Source organism: Coturnix japonica, chromosome 2 (assembly GCF_001577835.2).
Source record: "Coturnix japonica isolate 7356 chromosome 2, Coturnix japonica 2.1, whole genome shotgun sequence".
NCBI classification, from domain to species: domain Eukaryota; kingdom Metazoa; phylum Chordata; class Aves; order Galliformes; family Phasianidae; genus Coturnix; species Coturnix japonica.
In genome coordinates this window covers 54,891,101-54,916,881 of record NC_029517.1, presented here as the reverse complement: position 1 = coordinate 54,916,881, position 25,781 = coordinate 54,891,101, and the positions used below count along the sequence as shown (strand labels likewise).

General features: G+C 43.7%; 1 protein-coding gene across 1 annotated transcript in view; it reads right to left on the bottom strand.

Annotated features, from left to right (window-relative positions):
• The window catches only part of BASP1 (brain abundant membrane attached signal protein 1), a 47,597-nt gene extending 23,635 nt beyond the window's left edge, over positions 1–23,962 (bottom strand). Inside the window, exon 1 of the mRNA XM_015854432.2 lies at positions 23,767–23,962. The gene's annotated coding sequence lies outside the window, so the exon portion shown is untranslated. The remainder of the gene's footprint in view (positions 1–23,766) is intronic.
• Between the last annotated feature and the right edge of the window lie 1,819 nt (positions 23,963–25,781).

The following is a 25,781-nucleotide window of genomic DNA, read 5'->3' as shown; positions in this document are numbered from 1 at the left end:
ATTTATGCTGGCCCTTAGGAGCAACAGTCAGTACAAGCCTTGATTTCCTGAGGGCCCAACACAAAAATATGCCCTACCATTGCAGAATCCAAACATGGAGATACCAACAGAAGTCAGCACTCTGAGCTCTACTTTCTTTTTTCTTTATGTCCTACTTAAAACTGCTCATTCTCAAAGCTACATGGATTACTCAAAGGGTCAGTCTTCACTTGAACTGTAAAAGCATAAAGCAACACCTAAGCCCTGATAGTGTGTAAATTAATCTAGAGCCGTTGATTAGAAAACCAGTGGAGTGCAACTCTACGTTAAAAAGCCAACACTAGAATATTCTCAATCAAAAAAAAAAAACAACCCTAGTGCTCAGAAATATTCTCATAGGAGTCCAGAAGGCAGCTGAATCTCAGCATAAATATTTAAAGTTTTAATAACAAGATGTTTATGCAAGCTCATAAATCCATGTGTGGCATAACTACCCGACATTTATACTGACATTGCTAATTTTGGCTCGTGTGGACAGAAGGAAGGCTCAAGTAAATACTGCAAAGGATTATTTTTCCAGACCCTCTCTTCCTCTGTCTGTTCAGAATTTCTAAGGCTTGCACAGACGTTCAGTCAATAATGGTGCTTTTTTCTTCCTGTCCAGGAGAGGCACAGCACAGGTAGCATGTATGTAGAAGTACTCCTGCAGCAAGTGCCATTAGTCAACAGTTTTCTATTAAAAATAAGTGGGAAAAAAAACACAAGCATAGTCTGGGTTTCACTTTTTTTCTTTTTTCTTTTTTTTTTTTTCAGAGGAGAATGTGACCACTCAAATAATGAAAAATTATTGTTTTAGAGAGCAGTTTGTTTCTTTCCCGTCCCCTCCTGCCACTGAAACATGCCTTTCCTGCTCCCCAGGGTACTGCTTTTGCAAGAGGAAAGTTTCACAACACGGCACCAAGCAGAGCGTGTGTGCACACCACACATCAGCCAGGGAGAGCAGAAATGGTGCAGGAAATGAAACTAGCGTAACTTAACAAGTTTTCACACATGTAGCTGAATATAGACACAAGTTAGCTGAAAAGTGGAAGCAAAGTAGAGTTGATGTGGTTCATGCAATTCAGGGAGAGTGAGAAGAGCTCAGGTTGATATTTCATATGTATTAAAATAACTAAGAAAAATTTGAAAATCACCTATTTTTTATAATAAAAAATAAATGTAAAAATAAAAATAACATCATCCTTGGCTCTGGGCAATCTAATAAAAACACTCTTAAAAATCATCATAAGCCTTGGTGTTGCACTGCCTCTGAAGTACTTCTGCAGAATGTATTTAAACATCTGAGGTAATCCATCAGGTTGCACTGCCAGGGTCTTTCGTATCCACATGAGAATGGTGAGATATTGGAACAGGCTGCCCTGGAAGGTGGTGGAGTCTCCGTCCCTGGAGGTGTCCAAGGAAAGGCTGGATGTGGCACTGAGGGGCATGGTTTAGTGGGCATGGTAGTGATGGGTTGATGGTTGAACTTGATCTTAGAGGTCTTCTTCAACCTTAATGATGCTATGATTCTGTCATCTACACATTTCAGGTAACTACAGTCTCTGAATGATTGAAAAGCAAAACAGCAGACAGGCTGCTCTCTACAAGCTTTGCAGACAAAAGTATGCACTGATGTAATTTCAAACAGAACCAGAAAAGACTTCATAAGGGCTGCCCAGAAATGTTTGCCATAGCCCTACCACTAACAGTGCTGAGACCAGAAGTAAAAAGAGTATAAGACCTTCAAAACTGTACCATTAAACATGTGAGATTCCACCTGCATACCACGTTCAACAAGTTTGGTACAAGCCTAAACAAGGAAAAATGCGAATTCAGAGGGAATGCTTCCAGCACCAAGCGCAAATGGGTTCTCATGTAGATTTTTGCATTAGTTCTGGTAGGAATGAATGAACTGGGAGAGCAGGAGTAGCTTTTCTTCAAGCAGTGCCTATGCTGTGAGACTGACCACAAAGCATTACAAGAAACTGCCCCTCTATTTCACCTGCATTGAGTTTCCCCTATTGAACTGAAAAACACCTTGAAATGACTATTCCACATATGACAAAAAAACAAGCCATGCCTCCAGAGAAACATAAGCTTCCTCCTTGCATGCTGGCCATTGCAGCCAAATAAAGACACAGACTCCAAAGGAGTCCAACTATTTCAGTTGTACTGAGGAAAAATGTGAAAATGAAGTACAAAGTTGAAAAATGATTTGATGTGGGATTGCCCCAGGCATGTTAAGGGAAAGGAGTGCCATTATTATTTCTTTCTGAAAGAGAGATGGAAATCAGCTTGGCGAATTGGATTCCAGTGCCAGAAAGGCAGGCTGAAGGCAAGCAATGGGGAATAGATCATAAGCAATAAGAGTCCTCAAAACTCAGCATTTCCAAGATGTCCATTTTGCAAAATACGAACAATATTTTAAAAAAGATATCCCTTAAATTCAAGGATCTTAAAATAAACAGTCACTATTTTATGGCACCAGTCCTGCGTCTAATAAAACCACCGTATACAAGATTACATACCCTCCATTCTTCACTGAACCTACTCCTTAAATTTTAGACTGTGATCCCTGCCACAGCTTGACAAAGGCCTCCTCCCACCCACCTGCATGTTGCCTTCTGCTGCATTCAGCATAAGCAGTTCTTCTTCCCAGAGGGGCTATAGATGTTCATTTCAATAACATCAACTTAGCACATCAGTATTAGAGAGAGCGTGCAATGCCTTCAGACAGAGCCAAAGTTATGACTTCCATCCTGCATTTATTATAAGAAATGCATCAACTTGCCTTAGCCTCCCAAACCTTGGAGAAAGAGGGCATTTTACTTTCAGTGACATCAGTGCCACAGCATTATGGGAGAAACATTCCCAGAGCTTTTCAAGCAAGCAACTGTCATCTTCTGATAACTTTGTCAAAAATCATAGAATCATGGAGCGGCCAGGGGTGAAAAGGACCACAGTGATAACTGAGTTTCAACCCCCCTGCTATGCGCAGGGTCGCCAACCACCAGACCAGGCTGCCCAGAGCCACATCCAGTCTGGCCTTGAATGCCTCCAGGGATGGGGCATCCACAGCCTCCTTGGGCAACCTGTTCCAGTGTGTCACCACCCTCTGTGTGAAAAACTTCCTCCTAGTAAGAAGGAAAGTGATAGCAAAGAATCAGGAATACAGAGCAAGTGATCTGCACCCATCCATTAAGTTAGCACTCAGCAAGAGAATAGTCTGGTATTTTGGTAAGGAACCTGCAAACAAAAGGTGCAGCATGGAAGACCACGCTAGCAATATTTATCCCAGTAGGTGCTCAGTCATTCAGAAGAAATTTGCAGTTTTAAGTAATTCAGCTGTCTTATATGCTCAATAAAGAAAAATAAAGTAGCAAATAACAATAGTAATGTGGACATCTAATATTATTTTGGAGGAATCAGCCATGTCATTGTGACCAAAAAGATTTTATTTATGTCCATTTTTTTTTAATTCCTATGTTTGTGTGCACCAATAGAATAGAATAAAAAGTCCTTAAAGAGTCAAATGGACCTGACAGGGGACCTAACAGACTGACTGGGGGTGGAGGTGGACTGTCTCAAAGAATTTCTTAACACACTGGAGATTTTCATCTAAATACAACTGAAGAAGTGGCTAATGATTAATGAACAAAAGAAGCTGCATGTTTGAAGATGTTTCAGCACTTAGTGCATGCCTACTGGGTTCCATTCATTCCTGCATCCCTCAATGGAAAAACTGATGCAATAAAATTTAGGCTATGTAAGCAACAATTTAAAATAAACCCAAAGCAAGGAAAGACCAGTATATTTGGAGATACTACAAGCGCATAAAAGTACTGCAGCCAGCTGGCAGACTGTGGGGCAGATAGCATGCCAGAACAAACTATCCTCTGCCCTGGCAGAAGGCTTTGGCATGCTTTGCTATGTCTGTTGGAACTATATTTTCATGAGGGCTGGCAGCACTAGCAGGGTCTCACCTGAGCTGTGCTCAGCCAAGAATGAACTCAGGGAGAGGGAGGGACAGAAAAGAGAAGCAAAGGGTGACAGGGAGCACGTGGTGAGGCAGGGAATAGGACTACTTACAGCACAGGGTAGCACAAAAAGTAGAGCTGGGATGGAAAAGAGCTGCAAGAAAATTCCTACATCCCAAAGACAAAGATTCAGGGGAAGAGTGGGGAAACTATCCAAGGGAGGTGCCTGATATCAGAGGTGTCTGTGCCAATAATTAACTAGAAAGAGATCTGTATGTCTTAGTTGGAGCCCATTACTGCGATAAGGGCTAGGACAATCCGTGCCAAACTACAAGGACAACGTCCTCTGAGCAGGAACACAGAAGTGCAGTGCCAGACAGGGAGATAACAGCCCAGAGGGGACTAGGGGAGAAGATGTGCTGGGTTGAGAGCCCTTGGCTGGAAATGATGTCTGCTACTTGATTTTAGTTTGGGTATTAGGGAGTAAGGGGATGGGGGGAGAAAGATAAAAGGAGATTGTTCAGGGCAGCACAACATTCCTGAATTCATACAGCACGATTTCAGTCCTTGTTTCAGTCTCCATAATGAAGTAGATTAAATGTCTGCACTGCATGCTGCCTCCCAAGGGACTGACAAAGGATGGGTCAGGATTCAGGAGGGCTAAGGGGTAGCTATAATGGGTCCGACACTGAACTCTGTTCAGCAGTTAAGGAATTCTCCGGTTTAAAAACAACTGAACAACAATAACAAATGCACACAAAAATCCGCAATATTCTCTCTACTAAACCTACCTCATCAGTGTTTTTCTTTTCTCATTACTTTAGCATTCTGTAATCAGAGCTAACAAATAATTGCCCATTATGTTAATTCTAGACCCAAAGCAGCTGTCCAAGAGGAGCAGAGGTGAAACGGTCCCCAGTGCTACAAAAAATAGCACATACTGGAAGAGAGGAATGGATTAAATACAGGAACAGGGTTCATCTGCTTTTCCATTCACTCCTGTATTTAACTCTATTACAGTTACTTTAAAGATGGAGACCTCAGACACTGCTGCAGCAGGATTTTTTTTTAAGTAATTCCAGAATATTTTACTATGCCTTTCTTTTTCCCTGCTCTAATGAAAATGCCTAAAAAATACACACACACACACACACACACACACACAAACACACAAAAAGCCTAAATTTTAAGAAAATGCCAATTGTTTTATGTTCTCAAGGTCTTGGCAACAGGCAGATTTGGCAAGCAGCATCCCGGACAGCATCAGATGGACACGAAGGCCAGTGACACAAGGCACATACACTCCATATCACAGCTGCATGCTACTGAATTTCCACAGTGGGTCAGTGACTCAATTACATAAACAGTAAGAATAAGAGATCAAATCATCCCCAACACAGGGGATTAATTAATAAAATACAGTCATGCTGGGTAAGAAAAATCAAGAATTGCCTACAGATGAGCTAAGAATATTCCCTGGCTAAAAGACAAATCTGAGTTTGAAGTTACAGTTTCCAGTAAATGTGGCTTAAATCAATCTTCAGTATCTACTGCTTTTTGAAATATCATGCGCGGCTTCACTGCACACGTGATATATTTGAATTCCTGTTATACAAGGAGGGATTGAAATACCTTACACAGTCTGTTTCTAACTCACACTTCTCATTTTACTTTGCTTCAAAGAAGTCCTCATATTGTTTTAATCTCTATGGCATCTGAGGTATGATAACCATGCCCAAGTATGGTCAGCTAATTATCTTCAGTGGGTAATTACAAACACTGAGGATTTTGGCTTTCTCCATCACCAGAATAAGCCAAGGTTTTAAAATTAGGCTTTAAACATAATTTGTTAAGCTATTCAGTGAGAATGGTAGCACCAAATGCTTAATTGTTATAAAATGTATAAAACTAAGCAAAATCTTCTTTTACATGTGTTAGAGCATGCTAACTCTTTATTATAAGGTATAAGGACCTTCATTCACAATGAGTTAGGCTTCAAAATGCTGTATAACCCAGGCATATAATTGTTGTTGAGTACAAATAGTTATGAGCCACACTTCTTAAGTTACAATTCCCTATTCAGACTCATATCATACTTAAGAGAGAAGAAGCAGCAAGAGGGGGAGAATATGAGCACCCTCTGTAAGAATGGGCTGAATATCTCAATTGGTTGTTTTGTAAGGATTTATTGCTTGGTCTAGGCAATTTCTTTCATGAGTCAATGTTTCATTTGTTTTCTCAGAAATAAATTTTCACTTGCCGATATCAAACTATCTCAAATCATAATAACAATGCAGTTTTCCTGGAAGCGTGGTCAAGGAATTTCCAATTGCCACCACACATTATCAGAGTGAGCCTTTAATATTACCTGAAAGACACCATCTGAAGTCCTGAAGTGTTCCACAATTTCTGAAGCAACAGCCGGTTGAAAAACAAAACATATGCTGATCTTTGCTTTATTGTTGATCTGCATATTGCCTCTTGTTTGGTTACTTCATGCCATTCTATGCAAGCAACTGGACTATCTGCCTGGAAATATAGTCTAGAAAGTAGGAACGTGGCCTAATTTTTAGTTTTCTTTTAAAATGCCATGAGGAAATTATTTCTGAAGCAGCACAAGTTCCATATACTGTTAAAATGGAAACTAGAAACATTGTTCCAGGAGAGAAAGGAAACAGTCTCAAAATACTTAATGAATTTTCCATGCATTCCTCCATCTGACAAGTTGCACTAATTTCAGTGAACAAGGTGCATTACAACTTCTCACCTTCCCAGTCCATACATATTTTAGACATGAAGAAATTAAATCCAAACAGAAGTGAGAAAATGTAAGCCCCTGAAAGGAGATGTTTAAAGAGTCTTCTCAATCTGCTTGTAGCAGTGTTAGGTTTGAAGAAGACCTCAATCAGCATAAGGACACTAATGACTGATTTGACTTTCTTATTCATACTCATGTTTGTTGAGTTGGTGGGGTTTTGTTTTTCTTTTTTTTTTTTTTTTTTTTTCATTTTATTGTTAATGCTTCCTAGGAGAAATATTTGTACACAGTTTGTACTTGTGAGCTAGGACAAAGCACACAAGCCACAATACTCATGAAGCAGTGCTTTAGTATTAGACTGTGAAAATTGCAGAGCAACTCAAATGAACCAGAATTTCAATGGACTGCTCTTTACATCCCTCTAATTGGGTGGACACATCAATCCTTGTTAGAGCACCTCAGTGATCCATTTGTTGTTTAGCGAGGCATGTGCTGGAAGAGTCCATTGGCATGCCTTCAATGGTCACAGAGAAGACTCTTCCATTGAAATTAAAAATTTAGTTGTCTTTAGCTGCTTTTTAATAAACACATTTTCCATTTGACCCACATTAGAAGCTCGCTTTGTTGAGATTTAGAAAGAAATGTTTGTCCTTGCAAAAGAGCACAGGGAACTGTTAACATTCAGATGGGATTACTGTAGTGATTAGATATCATTAACATCTGAGTTTTAGCCCAAAGTAAATATAGTTTCTTCCTCATCTCAATAAGTTCTTCTCAAAGAGGCAACTTTCTTCTTCTCAGTAGCAGCAGCCTTCATAGACACTAGAGCTCCCTCAGCCCTTTTAGTGAAGGCGTTTTCAACCAAACCTGCATGAAGCGAGAAACTGGGGCACTCCTACACCTCACTGGGTTTAGCTCTCTCACCAAGGGGCTCGTGGCACTGCCATGGGCCTCAAAGCTTTGTCAGCCCCCATCTTTGCCCCAGAATGCTGCTTACAAACAAGTGCTTCTGTCAACCTGTTCTGATGGCTGCTGGCGTTCGTACCAGGGATGATATGCTGAGCCTTGTACTTGACATATAAGTTACATCAAATTTTTTACAAGCTTAAGTTCCTTTGTTCAATGCAAGTTTGTTTTACGGATGTAAAACTAGTAGAAAATGGGGGTTAATGCTCTGTTCCCTGTAACAGAGGAAACACTGTTTTGCTATAAATTGAGTTTATACTGCCTTTTGGTGCTTAGGGGCCGACACCAGGCCTGTTCATATTTGCATGGCAGATTCAGTCCCTAAAATGTTACTTATTTGAAGAAGTGTGCAAAAGTAAGGTAGGGGGAACTCCATGGTTGCTGTCATCTCTTGTGTTTCCATGTTGCAATAGTATCTATTCAATTACCTATAGCCAAAGTTAAGAGGAACTGTTAGATTTTACAAATATTTCTGGAGTCACACGCACAAAATCTAAGCTTTATAATGAAACTCATAGAGTTAATAGTTTTCTAAAATGTTATCTTTATTAAATTTAATTCAATTTAAATGAAAGGAACAAGGATACTAAATACTCCAGGGAACACAACATTGAAATTAGTACTGAGACAGCTAGTTGCAAGGAAGAATTATGGGGCACCAAGCGGGCTATTGCATTGGCGCCCACATTAGAGGAAGTAGCTGGGTAAAATACATGTGAAATTCTACAAGGGGCTGCTAAACATTCTCAGAAGGATAAAATTAGCTCACACAGAGCTTCCAGATGAACACAGCTGTGGTTCTGCCAGGAACTCTGGCACTTGTAAAGCTACCAAACATGCTACATGCATATCCCCACTTTAATTGCTGCTGCATAAGCCAACAGAAATGTGTTGGTCCAGAGCTGAAGATCTGATGGATTAGGACAGGTCCAACAGTTCTCCATTTCAGGATAAAACTGGGAAAGAAATGCACTGGCAGTTAGTTTCTCAAAAATCCCATAAATAATCCTGACTGACTGTATTGCCTCAGCGCATGGTGGAAAACAATTCTTGGGGAATTTTAGCAGGCAGGAATTACCTGACAGATTACTGCATAAAAAGTTAATATAGTAGCTAGGCTCTCCTCGTAAAACAGAGCTTTACACAAGAGCAGCGCACTTCCCTCACTGCCCTGACAAACAGTCTCGTGTTTGGCCAACAGAGCTGACTCGCCTCCGTCCAGCAAGTGTTACAGTTCTCCTGCAGCCAAATGGCTGACAGAGCAGACATCACTCCAAAAATGCACAGACTGAAGCTCAGTTTTATGGCCATCATCGAAGTGAGCTAAGTGAGAAAACTACACGCGTTCATAAATTACGCTGAGCAAGCTATCTTTGGGATACAACATTTCATAAACAGTGCTAAGTTCTCATTTACAGTGTCAAGGATTTCCTGCCCCAGCACCAGTGTAGCAATTTCCTATGTGCAGCACAGTTCAAATGCTGCCTTGCTGCTCTAATTCTATCGAGGTGTGTAATCTGTAGTCTCAATGATTTGGTTTGTAGTGGGCATCAGAAACTACAGATGAAACAGCTGAACTAAATAACCCTTTATCTGGTGAAGCAAGCTATAAGTGGCTCCTTTGAAGGGATTATAAATATGTATAAAGTATTAATTTTTTAGTCTCCTTGATTAAAACTGGTGGAAATCCCCCCAACTCTCCCTAGTCAGTGTTAAATGAGCATAAAAAACACTTGAAAGTATGAACCCAAGTTGTCAGCCCAATGTGATGGCTTTATCATTGCAACCTACTCACTACTTTTAATACAGGAATCAAAAGACAACATTAAAGCAAGAATTTAGTGAGCCTCCTGTAGCACTCCTGCAGTACCAGGATCACAATATCCCTTCAGAGGTTTGGCTCCTGCCCAAGACCAGAAGTGTCAGGTGTTCTCAGGCATTTTTTTTCACACTGCTACCATACTGCTCACACCTGAGTTTTACACATTAGTTTCAGCTCAAATGTAAACAAAAGAATCGCCGTATAAACCACAGGGGTTAGTGCTCATTTTGCCTGAATCAAAGTAGCTTTAAATAAATAAATAAAGCTTAAGACTTGAGTTGATCCTACCTCATGCAAAACATAAACTGATGTGTAAGATGTAGATGGCCACTGCAGATCAGAGTTAACTCATTTCTGAACTGCACTGTCAGATTGGATGTACAGTGATCATTGGGCAGATTGAGACCTCTGGCAGTGCAGAAATTCACTTATTAGAATTTAAACCAAAAAGGCATTTTACTGGAAAGTTTCACAATTGCTTTTAATTTGCAGAAGTTTATGCAATTTTTAAGACCCATTATGTGATGTTTCCATGTTCTATTCATAAGAAGGATATGCTTAAAAGTGTGGGTTTAGATGAGAAACATGCTTGGTGGAACATTATTAAAAATGATTAAAGCCTTGGGATGAATGCACAGTTAGGTGATACAACCAAGCCAAATCAAACAGCTCGCTGTTTCCAGCAGGACGGGCTGGCTGCCCATTCCCTTCCCTTGCAGCTGGCCTGGCTCATGGCTGAGCCCTGGCCCAGGCGATCCCAGTCAACCAGCTGGCAGTGAAGGAGCCCAGCCAGAAACAGCAAACAGCAAGTGGAGGAGCACACAGCATGACACCCAAAGGAGCCGCTGAAAGAACCTAACAGCACAGATGGAATCGGATCTCGTTTAAGTAAAAAATCTTGCAGCTTGAAACATAAATTTCAAATTTCCACCCTATGAGTTTTGCCCTGGTATAAAGTAATAGGACCAGCTCCTTGGTTAAGATGAGTGCCAGGCCCTCAATTGGCACTTAGGGACTCCTATAAATCAAACACTGCAAAATAACAGAAGGGCTGCCTATTTAATTTATGAATTCAAACAAAGACACTGGTTTAGCACTACAGCTACATAGCAAAAAGCGCTCCAGTCCCCACAGTATTTGAGGCTTCTTTTTTGAGCTTTTGCAGTTTAACAGGCGAAAAACAGTCACGTGTTTAAGCCCTCTGCTTTTAGAGAACCACTTCATCTATAAGTGTGGATATTTCAGCTCTTTTCTCTATCCAGTTCAGGCTGAACTTCAGCATTCAACACCTCAGATCACAGATGTTTTCCTGACAGTCAGTAGTTTATAGAGCATGGAGTTTCATCAGCAGACGCTCAGATCAACCCAACCAAGACTGAACAACAGTCTGCTGAATATGTTGCTCACTGGCTGCATGAAGGCAAATCTAAACAATCAGTTGGAATCAGTAACTAAAATTTGAACCTTGGCTGTCTACATAGGTTACATATATGTTAAATGATTAACTAGCCCAAAATGGTAATTCTGACCTTTAAATCAGCTAGATATATACCATTATTCCTACAGAAGCTGAGCTGTAAGAATTCAAACATTTTCCAGCAGAAAACATTTCACTGGAAGATTCCGAGCCAGTTCCATTACCCTGTTCAAATCTCAGATTTTTTAATTAAAATCCCCTTATCAATAAATAAATAAATAAATAAATGCCATTCTTCACTTCCTAAGAAGGGATGGTAGGATTTAATTTAAACCTTCCTCCTATCAGTATTACACTTCTCATTTATTGAAAAAATTGCATAGTATGTGGCGCTTGAACGGAATCTATAAAATCTACTGAAATATATCCAAATTTCAAGTAGTTCACACTACTTTTCTTGCAACAAGTTTTCTTATTGCAGAATGTCTTCAAGGTGTGTTACCAATAGGCACAAGATATATGCTTTTCTTTAATTAACATTCATTTGTCCATAGGCTTTCTATGCTACTGCAAACGTTAGGTCATAGACCTCAAACCTCTACAAACTGAGGGTAGTTATGTTACAGTAGAAAATTCTACTGTGGTAGATAGTAGTCTCAAAAGCAAACTCCAGTCCTGGAATACAAACATGAGTGTTGATTTTATAGTTCATGTTTATTTTCACTGGCCTGTCTCTTAAGCAGAAGAGGTTTTTGTAGAAGTGCACTAATTAAGCCAGACATATCTGGTTTATACATGTCAGATATTTCTCTATAACAAACCAGTCCAGCTCTGGAGTTTAAACACTGGCATATGCATAATACTTGAAGATCAAAAGAGACTATTTTCTAGAGCACATTCCCCAAATTAGGTTCCAATCTGGTCATTTTTAGCACTTCATCTTGCTTACTGACTGCTTGTACCGAAGAGCAGTTTTATTACTCACACCAGACTCATTCCTGAACTACAGCAAACTCCAACACAGGATGCTTTCTCCAACCCAGCTTTAGCAGCAGAACCCTATGACCATCCTAGCCCACTGTTCTCATCCAGCAGCTCCTGCACAGAGCTCTGCTGCAGAGAAGAAAGAGAGCGCTTCCCATTACACACCAGAGTGTGTTCATCAACCTACCTGGATGGCCTGGTACCTCTAGTACACTCTGCCTTCCCTCATGCTGCCTTTACTAGGCTGGTTTCTCATGTAGAGGGGAAAAAAACAAATTGCCTGCTCAGCCCTTTGTGCCATTTCATACGAGCTTATTAATATTAATGACACCTAGTGCCAGGGATTTTGTCTCTAACTAAAAGAATCTTAACCTAAGGCACTTTTTTCTTTCTTTTCTGAGCTATCTACTCAACATGAAAATTGGACTTCTGCAGATTAAAAAGATAATTCTTCTTCCTCTTCAGGCAGTATGAAACTTGCTTTTAACATCAACACTATTCTTAAAGGAAGATCTCAGGAAGAAAGGCAAACAGATGACAAAAGGCTTTGATTTAATGTTTTGGGAAATAATTGTGTATTACGATTGCAAACACGAGTGTTGCTGTGTCCCACAAAAGCATGAGACTCAATCAGTGCTAGCCACCCAAACCAATTAACCTACAATTCCAAAAGCTCACAATTCCAACTTTATTAGCAGAACTCGATTACAGTCGAAGTACGGGCTCCATAATCCACAAGGCAAGTACAAGAAGAGGAAACAAGCCCAGAGCTCCAGCTCTGCTCCCAGACTTGCCTCTCTTCATGAGACACTCATCTCAGAGATGCCAGCACACTGTTGTGAGTGGCTTGAAATTCATACCGAGCAGAGCAATCTGGCAATTAGCAGCCGAACAAAGGTGAGCATTTCCTCATCTCTAGTAACACCAAGATACGGGCAATGAGCCAAAAGTCTGATTCATCAGACAGAAGCATACACACAAATCCCTCAATCGCTTCTAAAAAGCACACCACTACTTTCAGTAAGCACATAGGGGAACTAAACAAATCTCAGGTTGCCCTCAGGTACAAAAGGCAGACTCATTTCAAACTCAGTCCCAAATAGCTGCAGAATGGGCAGCCCCTGTATTGATCCAGGAACTTCAAATGCAGCTGCCCACCTGCACACAAAGTAGAATGCAGAGGTGTTTGTTCAGCTAAACGTTACATCCATTCAAAACCATTTATGTATACACATCAAGGATTTCTTTAGAAATGAGCCTAATTTATATCAGGCTTAACCTTCAAAGCTATTGTTATTATGCCATTAAGTCTGAGCAGCCATGTGGTGAAAGTGTGTGTATAGCCTTTGTTACACAGCTAGATCCTCCACTCATCTGTGGAACAACCCCACAAACGTTTCTGCAGCCTATAGATTAAGTAACAAAGGGTGTGCTAGTGTCATACCAGTCAGCATTGCAACCGTTCTCAGATGCAGTTACAACATTTCATTCTGGGCTTACACAGCAAAAGCTTCAAGTGTACCCACATGACTACATGTTATCGTCTTGAAATAAAATTTAGGAACTAAAAAGCCTTGGTAATTTTAGTAAGCTTTACTCCCATTCCTTCAGATCAGACCCAATCTGAAGAGTGGCCTCAAATGTACAACACATTTCAGGCATTCTGTTGGAAGTACTCAACAGAGATCTGCCCAACAGACTGTGCTGTCCAGAATCAATAAATTAAATCTCTTTGTACCAGCTTTAAAAAGGCTTTATTTATACATTTCACGCTAGTAATTTATCTTTTGATCTCTATCATTCTGTGATTTTAAGAGAGCTCAGGCCCACCGCTAATAAACTGGCACATTTGGGAAGGACTTTCTTTCAATGGAACTAATTTCTCTGCACTCCAGCACAAGCTCACTCCAAAGGTTCCTGGTGTGCCTCATCCCACAAACTGTAGGGCTGGCAGGGACCTCAGAAGCAATGTGAACAATCCCCCTTCTTACCTCAAGGCACAATGACTTACACTGAAGTGTTGTTACTTACCTGGTCTTAAAATAATTATCCTCTTCTTTACATTGCTCAAAACCAACCTGTTCATTTTTCCTTTCACAGATTCCATTGATCATTCACATTGTTTACACAGGCACCCATTTGAATGGTGTCTCTTTTATGCTGCACGTGACCTATGCAAGTAATAAGTGTAAATGTCTGATGCATAGTACACGAAAGGAAATTCTTAACTGTCCATTTTAGGATAGAGACAAATCAGTTTGTTCTTACATTAACAGTAAACATTTTACACAACATGATGTATTCTTGACCATCACTGCTCAAGAAAATCTTTGTGGTTATTCGGGCCACATGGCTACAGACCAGTCTTTCTTAGACATGTTTCCACAGAAAATTATTTTTACAATGATTTATTAATTTCAGATTACACTTATCATTTTAATCTAGGTTACTGACCATCTTCCAACTGTTACAGAGCAAAGGATAAATATTTTCCACACACAGCCTGAAGTCATGTTTATCTGCTCGAACATCGGTAGCCCCATTTCTTACATACAGTACAGTCACTTCCCAGTACTCTGGTACAACAGAGAGATTCCTCCTTGTCTTCATGAGAGATGTGAAGATGGCTGGAAATTATGAAGTGTAATGTTAAGGTAAAAACTTATTTTCTCATATTAATTAAGATGAGCTCCCTCTCTTTTTTATTTCAGATTAAGGGCAAACGGGAGGCATTCCCAGCTGTGGAAACAGTCTCTTAGGAACTGTGGGCAGATTTAACCATGCCCAGATAAATGTTCAGAGAGACACAACATTATATTTAACTGTCTCCCTAGCTAATTAAATTGGGGAAGCAGAATCATATCACTAGATTAATTAAGATGAAACAGGGCATTTCTAATAATTAAGTTAGGTATTTGGTCTCCTTTCCAGTGTAGGGAGACAATGATCATAGTGAGTGCAGCAGCTGATGGCTGGTACTTCAGATCACGTGTGCCCCAAGGACACAGACCTACCAAAGACAGCACAGAAAGCTTCAATGGACAGCCTCACTAGATGTGCTTGCTTTAAGAAGGCAACTCAGTTAGCCAGAAGTCTTTCTTGTCTGGAGGAATCCCTGAGACTACTCACAGGAGAGGTTTCTGGACAAGCAAGGTGGGACAGGTAAGAGGTGCTGCAGCTCAGGAGCAGAACCACGAGGGGCCTAATGCGGGCATTGGAAAGACACTTCAGGACCAGGAATCTTGCAGAAATTTTCTATGACTCATAAAAGAAACAAACAACAACAACAACAAAACAACAAAACCAACCCCAAAAAATGGTGTTCTTGAAATCAAAACTATACTTATACTTTATACTTTTATACTTTATTACAAAACTATACTTTAGAAACTACTCTTGAAATGAAAGCTACACTTCAAATTTACATAGAAAAAAAAGGTGTATAAATTTGCCATCATTAATTCATTTGGCCTGAACATGGTACTCATCTTGATGGCATTCATAATGAATTTGCATGACAATTGTGGTGTTGTCTCTCTTATTTATAGATGTGACACTTTATCTAGGCACAGTGCAAATTCACAGCAATAAGAAGTGGATCCAAATAAAGGTACCTCCATGGAAGAAACTCAGGCCAGCTACTGGCCTTCGTGCAGTATGTTGCCCATCAAAGCCACAGCTTGGTAGATGAGCTTTGTCTATTATAAAAGCAAATATGTTCCCCTGAATACGTGTTTTGGAAGATTTTGCAACACAGTGATGTAGTTTGTGATCTTGCAGCGATTTGTTTAATGTCCTACAGCAATCAAACAAGTCTAGTTCCTCTGGAAACAAGACAGGCAAGGCAAACTAACAGATTTTTATTTTTTTTTAATTTAGTCTTGAGCCCATTTTGCTTAAAAATAAAGTATCAAGTAAAAAGGAAAAAAAAAAATCTAATTCCCTTCCAGTCATCAGAAGAAACCACATGAATATGTTTTTCAAGTGATAAAAAGTTAAAAGGGTTGAATGCTTCGGGCTGGAAGAGCTCCAACACGTCTATATTCAAATAAGATTTGCATAAAACACTGTTTAAGATCAAGTTCTCATGTTGATATGATCTCATTCTAGTGGAAATCTAGATTTAGGAGCTATATCCATGTAAAAAATTGGGGTCTGGTAACATTATGAGTTTAAGAGTTTAAAATTCAAGTTCGGCAATAAGTCATTCTGTACACATATTCCTGTTTATGACAGGGAATGAGACTACGTTTAATCTTATGGTGTAGATCTTACTGCATTCTGTACACCTGCTAATGCACGTTTCATGTTAGCATGTGATTAACAAGATCTTCTGTGAAACACACATTAGTTCACAGCTGAAAATACAGACTTCTAGAGAAGACAGTTAAAGGAAACACCAACATAACCAGTATGACAATTAACTGAAATTTTAAAAAATAAGAATAAAATAAGAATAAAAATGTTATCTACTCCAATAATACAAGGAAGAACAGAGAACAAATTTTGCTGGGAAAGTATATATATATATATTCATATATATATATATATATGAATATATATATTCATATATATTCATATATATATATATATGAATGAGAGCTAGATATTTAAAGGCATTTGATTTTTTTTTTACTTCAACATGTTTTGAAATACGCGGTATGCACAGAGATACATAAGGGATAATGTAGTGTTTCTATAAGAAAATACATGGAGTGGCTTCTTTAACCATAAGCAAGTGTGCAAAAGAGTTTCCTATTTGAAGTAGAATGGAAATAAAGGCTGCAGTGATAAATATTTCTGTTCTCAGACCATAAATTTGCTGCCATTGTTTAAAAGCAAACTCCTGGATACACATTTTTCTTAACCATAAATCTGTTAGTACAGAACTGGTAAGATGTTTCATTCCTTCCTTTTCCCCTCTTAGCTCTGTGCTTTAGATTGTGAGGGGCTTGCGTAGTCAATGGCTGTGAGAGGGCAAACAAAGCCACTTCATCTCCCTCGATACCATCCTCCCTGTACCAACTCCATAGCAGAATGGAGGTGGCAAGTATATAATGTCACAATGTTTAGCCTATTTTGAGCAAGGGGGTTCCATTATATTTGTCATGTGTTGACTCAATATGTTTGCTTTTCTCCATAATGCCTTGGTAACAACATTGTTTCAAGAGATGTTTACAAGAACAAATACCGGTAGGTGATTTGCAGTGTAGTTCGAACCCTTAGTAACAGGAGCTACCTCAAAACTGAAGACACTTTCAAGACATTATGGCTTTGTGGGTTGCCAATACACTGCACTGTTTGGCCAGGAATTAGAAATCTTGAGGAGTGCCACACTTTTGTTGCCATTGCCATCCACAGTTTGTTCATGAATCCACTCTTAGCTGCCTTGTCCAGAGAAGAGGATGAGAGCTGAACTTCCAGCAAACTATTAATCATTCTTGTGCTTACAGAAAAATTACTATTATGTTCATTTTCTTGAGCACTATTGTAGACTTTAATACTACACACACCAAAAAAAAGAGCATTTGGAGGTGAACTATTGTATTTAAGTGTATACACTTAAACAGCAGCACTGACTTAATTTTGTTACAAAAGTGTCATTCACAAAGGCAACGTCATCAGTTCAAGGCAAATGGAGGTAAAGCTTGGGCCACCATGAAGAAAGCTGAATGCTCTAATACATATCACTTAGGGAGCTGGGCACAGAGGATAACACCAAAATGGATAATTTAGCAATCATAATACTGACAGAATATCAAATACCCACAGGCAGCTTCAAAAGGGTTCTGCTGGTGCATGTGCACTGTGGAATGGTTTTCAAGATGAATACCCCTGCGGGCAGGGAAGGAGAAAGGCACAGTACAGGAACAGAAAACAAGTAAGTCCTTACCAAAATCCTTATCCATGAATGGCAACGGTTCCAATAGAAAACACTGTCTACCAAGGAAAATCCTTCACACACTCCTTGACCTCTTACATCCTATAGACACCAGGATGCTCTTGGCTACAAATGTTGGAGTTATGCAGAGTATATGCCAGATGCATCAGATAAGGAAAAACTCACCACATTTGCTTTGGCCCACTAATTTATGCGTGTGAAGATGAGGCTCAGAGATTATCCCAAGCACTGGGGTACACTGTGGAGACCTCACTGACTATATGTAGCTCCTAGTGAAAGCTCCCAGTGAAACAAAGCTATGAATCTTACTGTGTTCTAGTCCCACTCAAGGAAAGGACGGAATGGAAGAAGCTGGGAATTCTGGCCAGATATTCATTTTTACTCTTTGGGAACCTGTTGTCTCCCTGCCTTCACAGGGCTCTTAGATGTGGAAAGAAAAGCAGGTCAGTGAGCAGCTTGCTTGCACACCCCTCAGTGAGACCAGCTGCTCCCAGTGGGCTACACCCTCATTGGTGCACAGCGCGCACACCAGGCTGAATGGTGCTGCTAAAGAACCAGCTCCACTCAGCCTATCTGCTAGAGAAATTTGTTGTTTAGAGCAGGTAACATATCTTCCTTATTTCTCTTTGCTGTGAAGGCAAGATACCCAGAAAAGCTGCTTTCGCCATCCTGGAGCTCACTGAATTTGCTTCCTACCACCAGCTCAGCACAACCAGTATCAACAGTCAGTCATGCACTTACCAGTGCTGGCTGAAGTACAAGCAAATGGAAACTGCATACTGGTGAGGAGCATCACCTGAGCACCACGCCTAGCAGTGACAGGTTTCATGGTCTCCATTTGCAGACGCCTAGTTTTGTACCACCTTCAGCCTGCTTTTCACTTGGTTTTGTTTTCTTCCAGAATTACATGCTTGAGTAATTGAGTACATGATTTGAGTAATTGTGATTACAGGAAGCTGATGTAGCATTTCTCAGACTCCAGCCTATCTTGGATCGCTGTATCAGTGTTTGTCATGACTTTACTCTCCCAGGTTCTTTTCATAACTGTGGGTTTTCTCTAGTTTCCAGATTATTATTTGCTCTTGTTTTGTGTGTGCTTCCCTAAGGTAGTAAGATAGTGGGGCATGTATCATTTCTATTGTTGATGTTCTTTGTTTTGACTAACACTGCTTCATTTCTTCTCCACAGTTCAGCAACCATCTTAAACCTCTGGCAGATGCATTCTCCTGTGTGACTATCAGCTCTATCCTAAAATGTTTAATAAAGGCAAGCTGTAATTTTGAGTGTAAGCCCCTCCTTCAGCAGTCAATCCCATAAGGAAAACTGCAAGAGCAGAAAATAATCAGATAAAACAGGCTTTTAGCCTTTGCATCCCATTGAGCATTTAAGGACTGTTGGAACAGAAGATGGCCAGCAGCTCTCTGATTTTACTACTTGAACAGGAGCAGCTTCCATTTGTCATAAAAAGTCACGAGGGCAGACACTTCTGCCATTAAAAGTAATCCTATGGGAAGTTTTACCAATGCAGATGTTTGTTTTTTGCCTGGAGTAAAAAGTTACACTTCAGTGTTGTGTTCATAACCTCCTGATGGCATCGTGTAGGTACTACAACCAGCACCATGACCCATGAGCAAGCCTCCATCAACATACCTCTGCAAGCAGCAAAAGGTAGCAGGTTAAGGACCAGCCTTATTGCACATTCCGCAAGTTATTCATCAAAGCAAAGCTTGTGTCACAAGCCCAACAATTTACATTAAGTCCCAAGTGGATGCCACTCTGAAGAGCAGTTAGAGAATTGCTAGTAAAATTATATCTTTTGAAAATACATTCAAATTCCTGCAGGGTAAAAAATAAAATAACATGAAGTAAATCCCTGTGGCTCTATTACCAGGCTAAACCCTAAACTATGCAACACCTGACCCCAAAGCATGTGTCTTTCCCAGAACTACCGCATTGTGCTTGGCTGCCAACACCCCGCAAGCCAGGTCAGCGATGCAGGCTGCTTCAGTTCTGCTCTGCAGAACACAACACCAAACACATCAAAAGAGATCTGCCTCCAATCTATATCCTAAGACAGAAGGGTTTTATTAATAAAACTGTTTCCTCAGACTTAAATTCCTTTAACCATACTTAAGAGGGAGTTACTACACATCTTGCCCCCAAGCGAAACATGACCATTCCACACATGTTAAAAATCAGTATCTCTTTACATTTATTTGTGTGTTGAAAAAAAGCCAAAGGATTTCTTTTTAAGACTGTGGCAAGTTGGGAATCTTTCATGTATGAAGAACCATGTCGTTATCAACCAGTTTCTATTTTGAACTTATGAATTTTCATATCACATACCCAACGGTTACATTTTTATAATAGCCACATCTCTCCATCTTGAAGTAAGAGGCTTAGCTGGCATCTCGCTTTAAGGACAGCTGTGGGATACGAGATGCTGCAGAGAAGACTTTGAAGCTCTCTCCATCCTGCACGAGGTGTTTCCCCCTCCCTCCCCCTGCACTTTTGTTAAACTTGAAAGCATTTCCTACTAATGCATGAAACCTCTATTATGCCACATATGGTTTCTATTTTCAAGTCTCTAATGATTTCAGGAATTTCTTTGATTTCTCTAGTTGTTACCTCATTCTTATCATTCCTGATTGACACAGAAGAAACAACCCTCAGCCCCTCCTAAGCTTTATTTCTTTCCATATGAAGCTGTCTTGATGGATGTAGAAGTTCAAAATGGCCTTTGTAGGAAGGAAGGTGGGGCCTCAACCATGGGTCAATAAATCTGTGTTACATTTGAATAGCATCCATTTTTCTTACTTGGAGAACTGAGGCGTTAACCATCAAATCTGTAGTGTGCCTAAGGATGCTATGCTCACACCTACAGACCTATGTCAGCACTGAGGGCTTTCATACTAATCTGTACGCACAAGTAGAGCATTTCCAGAAAGAAATACTCCACAATTCTTGTTTTCGTCAAGTTTCCAAATCATTAGCAGCTGAATGGTGGCCAGACACCTGCAAACGCAGCCACACAGAGTTCTCCCACGATGCCATGGCAATGCCTGGTTCTGCCCTGCAGCTCCTGAACTGTGCCAGCTCCGTGTGCCCTGTCCACGTGTGGATGCCAGCACAAGGCAAGGACTAAGCCTTGCTCAGCCTCAAGCTGCCCTTCTGTGGTTCATGGTTCACTGCATCGGGTAAAGCTTTCACTGGAACACAGCACACATACAAGAGGGTTCGCTCGGAAAATTCAATTTATTGCAGAGACTTCATGTTGAAGGATCAAAATAGACAAATGCTTAAGGACAGTTCTGGTGGCAGCTTTAGAATTATGGAGAGATTCTGTAATCTCATGGAGGGGTTTGCTCCAAAGGTGTGCCTGCTCCAAGGCAAACCTATCTCCTACTACCGTGCTCCTATAGCAGCGGCTATTGTACTTCAAATGCAAAGAAAGATGGAAAGAGAGGAGGGGGGGAAAAAAAAGCTAACACCAAATAATTGCTTCATGTAACAACAGCACTGGTAGATGAACCAGTTCTAATGCTGATTCCATTTAACTGGATGTGATACTCTCAGAGATTCCTATCAGCAGAAGAAAGGGCTGCGTGATTGCTTCTTGGCAGCGGCGTGTAACAAATGCCCCAAATTACACAATCGGCTGTCTCATACATGGAGCACACAGGAACAGGCAGAGCCACCATGAATTTCCCATCTCTTTGGGTTTGTTCCATCCGGAGAACATCAGTGCTCTCCAGTGAAACCCGAACAGCCCCTTTAAAGAAAATATTCATGGCATACGGTCCCACCAGTATGAAGATGACAAAGCAACGCTGCTCACTCGCATGGCGCTCCATGAGACAATGAGCAGGAACAGCAGTGCGGAGCCCTTTGGTCACCCCCCGCCTTTTCCTCTCCCTCCCACCGCAATGAAAGCTGGGGGCAGTTCCCCGATGCCTGAAACCCCCAGACACAAAGGGGCTGCAGGGCAGCATCTCCTAAGGACAGCAGCAGCCAGTGCCGCATTGCTCCCACATGGCATTCCTAACCCCAGACCTGTGTCTGGAGCTTGGGTGGCGCCCAGCAGGCAGAGAGGTGGTAGTGGGGTGTGTGAGGGCTCCAGGAGTGATCTCAGCTGGGAACATGCAGGGATCCTGACCTGAGGCCTTGGGACAGGTGCTTTCCAGCTAATCACAGAAGGGACCTCCCAGTGACCACAGAATCCAACAGCCTCCTAAAGCAGGCTCCCTAGGGCAGGTAATCCAGATGGCTACCTGGAAAGCTGAAGGCTGGGCTGGGAGCTGGCAGTTCATTGCTCTACACTTCAGGCATCTATAGAACCTAATCAGTGTTCATAGGGGAAAGTCAAACCCATGGCCACCCTCATGAGGAGCCCACTCGCACCATTCTTTTGTCATCTCTGTGCTTGACAAGAACCTCACATATCTCATCGGAAACAGACGAGCCATTTGCTGACAATATCACCCCATTACAGCAGGCTGCAGAGTGCCCACCACACAAAAACACTTGTCTCATTTTGAGGCAGGGGCACCCAATGGGGCGGAGGAAGGACGAGCAGCAGCAGCTCCGATGGTGAGACGCAACCATTCGAACAAAAGAGATTCCAAGATGTCGCACTGAGAAAATCTTCCTGCGGAAAGCTCTCTCCCCCCGCCCCCCGAACCCCCCTTTCCCGGCAGCGGGGGATGCTCGGGGGATGCAGGCACACGGGTGGCTCCCCCTGGCGCGTCCGTATCGCTACGCGGGATAGAACCGCAGCGCGGAAATCACCGCCGAAAGGACTCGACAGCGGACGACGGGGCTCCCACGGTCCAGGGAGGGGGGGCATTCCCCATTTTCCATCGGTGCCGAGGGGTCATTTAGAGAGATCGGTGGGGAGAGAAGGGATCTTTGGAATTAGCGGACAGCGCCGCGCGAGATGCGCACCGCGGGTGGGAAGCGGGCTGGGGGGCGGGGGGGGGAGCTCCACCGTCTCTCCACTGCCCAGTGCGGGGCCGGAGCGCGGCGAAGAGACGGGGGGGTCCCTCGAGGTTCCTCGAGGAGGGGCGGGGGGGTTTGGGGGGCGGCTTTGTTCCATCCCGGGCCCGATCCCCGACGGGGTGGGCCCGCGCCCCCGCCCCGCGCATGCGCCGGGCAGAGACAAAGGAGCGGGCGCTGGCGGCCCCCCCGCGCGGCAGTGGGTCGTGGCAGGGGGATGTTGCGCGTGTGTCCGGCGGCTGGGCGAGGACACGCGTGTTCGTGGGGAGAGATGGAGGAGAGTAGGCAGCGGGGTGCTGGGGATGTACGGTTTCCTGGGGATGGGGGGTTGAAATTGGCGAAAAAGGGATGAAAAACGGTGAGGAGGAATCTCCTGGGAGAACGAGAAGGCGCTCGATGAATATTCATGGTACGCGACGATGGAGACCGGGAGCTGAGGCAGCGCAGCACCCCGTACCCCGATGCACCCACCTACCCACTACCGCGTCCCGCACCCGGTGTCGGGAGGTCCCGCCCGGCTGGGAACCGTCGCGCTGCCGCCCCCACAAGGAACCCCCCCCCCCCGCGTTCAGCCCCCGCCGAGAGGTTCGGGGGTGCGCTGAGACTGAGGGTTTTCTCCTCTCATTGTTAAGAAATCGGGCACAAAACCCTCTCGTTCCCACCACACCCATCGTTTCCTGCCCCCCCACCCCCACCACACCCCACCCCGAGAAAGCGCCGTCGGGCATTTAAAACCCCACGGCATCGCCCTCGGTCCGCTTTGTGCCTCGAAGCCTCTCCCGGGAGATGGACGGAGCCCGTCTCTCGAGGAACCGCTCTCCCCACTCTCCTCGCATCCCCGCACCGGGAGCGAGGGATAAAGCATTGCGGGCTCGGAGCCCACCGCTCCGCTGCCCATCGCCACGCACGGGTCGCGCCGCTCCTTACCCCGCGTGCTGCCGCTGCCGCTCTCTGTGCCTGTGCCGCGCTGCCGCCCGCTCCGCGCAGCCCGGAGCCGCTGTGCGCTGCGGCTGCCGCTCGCTCGCCGGGCGCGGAGTGCCTAGCGCTGCTGCTGGAGCACTGCCGCCGCTACCGCGGCTGCTGCCTCTGCATTTCTCGCTCTCGCTCTCTCTCTCCCCCCTCCCTCTCTCTCCTCCCTCCCCCCTTCCCTGTGACAGTCTGTGGGCAGTTCAAAAGCCACACGCACTTATTTATTTATTTCCAGGCCCGGCGGGCGGGGGTAGGGGAGTGAGGGGTGCGCTGCGCGGCGCTTGCGCGTAGGGGGCGCACGGGGCCGGGATGTGAAACAGCACGGGGGGGCTGCGCACTCGTCTTGCAGCCTTATATATCCCACCTCACCCCCAAAATAAAGCGATCTTGGGGAGGACGGTGCCGTCGAGGAAGGGCAGGGAGCGGCTCCTGAGCGGAGCGGCGCTGCGTGGCTCTCCGCTGTAACCCCAAGCTCTCCCCTACGGATCTCGGAGCCGAGGCGGGTGGAGGGGCTGCAGGCAGAGCACCCCCCTCGAGAGAGCGAGAGAGCCCACGCAAGAGGTTCTGTGCCGCAGAACAAAAGGCAGGACACGGAGGGAAGCAGCCCTGGCATCGGGGCATGGAGCTCTCCGGGGTTCGAGGTGCGCTGCCCCCAGCCTCCCCAGCCCCACCGGTGCCGCACCGCTCCCCCTACTCCCCCCAACCCCGGCCCCCGCCCGCACGGCGATGCGCGGAGTTGGGGCGCCCCCTGCTCGGCATCGGGGCGTCACCGCCTGCGTTGCGCTGCGCTGCGGTGCTCTGCGGTTCGGCACGCCCTTTTTTTTTTTTTTTTTTTTTTTTTTCCTAATCCCTTTTTCATTTATTTTCTTTTGTTTTATTTTATTTTATTTTATTTTATTTTATTTTATTTTATTTTATTTCTTTATTTTCTTTGCATCCCCGCCCCGTTGTGCGCCGCACCTGCCCGAACTCCGCCGAGTGACGTCTGGTAATCGAGGAACGAAGAAACGGGACACACACACATTTAAGAGAGAGAAAAAAAGGCAGCAGTGCCTCTAGGAGTGCCGGATCCGGCGGGCGGGGCCGTGCCATCGCCGCACTGCCACGAGAGCGCCGTAGAACAATGCGGCAGTGGAGGAGAAGCGGGTGGTGCTGCTGTGCCTGCGGGGCGCTCCGGCCGCGGGCTCGGGGCGTGGGCGCTCCTCTGGGGACAGCGACACGCGGGGTCAGAGATCTCTGAATGCACACAGCGCAAATGCGGAACGCATCCGACACTCCCTTTGGCCTCTTTGCTGCATGAACACACCCCATAGATGTGATCGATTTCATAGAATCGGAGAATCATTTGAATTGGAAAGCATCCCTAAAGGTCATCTAGCCCGGTCCCCCTGCGATGAACAGGGACATCCACAGCTCTATCAAGTCGTTCCAAGCCCCGTCCAGCCTGACCTGGAATTTAGACAAATGCAGGTCCCCGAATCATAGAATTTTAGAATTGACAACTTTGGAAAAGACCTCCAAGATCATCCAGTCCTACCGTCCACCTACCGCCAACATTTTCCTACTAAACTATGGCTTTTTAAAGCTGCCTTTGGACATTCTTTTGTCCTAACTGGAGAGGTGTGGGGTATCCGCAGTTTCTCCTCCCGTGTACAAGGAATGAAGGAGGAGGTCGTAATCAGGAAGGGGGGAGAAAGTACAGAACGTCTGACAAAGGATGGGGAGCTCTGGCCACGTAGCTCTGGTCCGGTCCTGCTGTGTAACACAGCTGTTTGTCCTGAACCCATGCTGCCGCTATGGCAAACCTCGGCCTCCTTCCCATCACCCAGCCCCGTCATCTCTCATCATCTCTCTCCCTGCAACCTTTCAACCCCCTCTGATTCCCAGGTGGCACCGACTGTCACATTTCCATCTTTGCCACGGAGGAACAAACCCAACCCCGAGCACCCCCTCGCTCTTCCATCTGGGTGCAG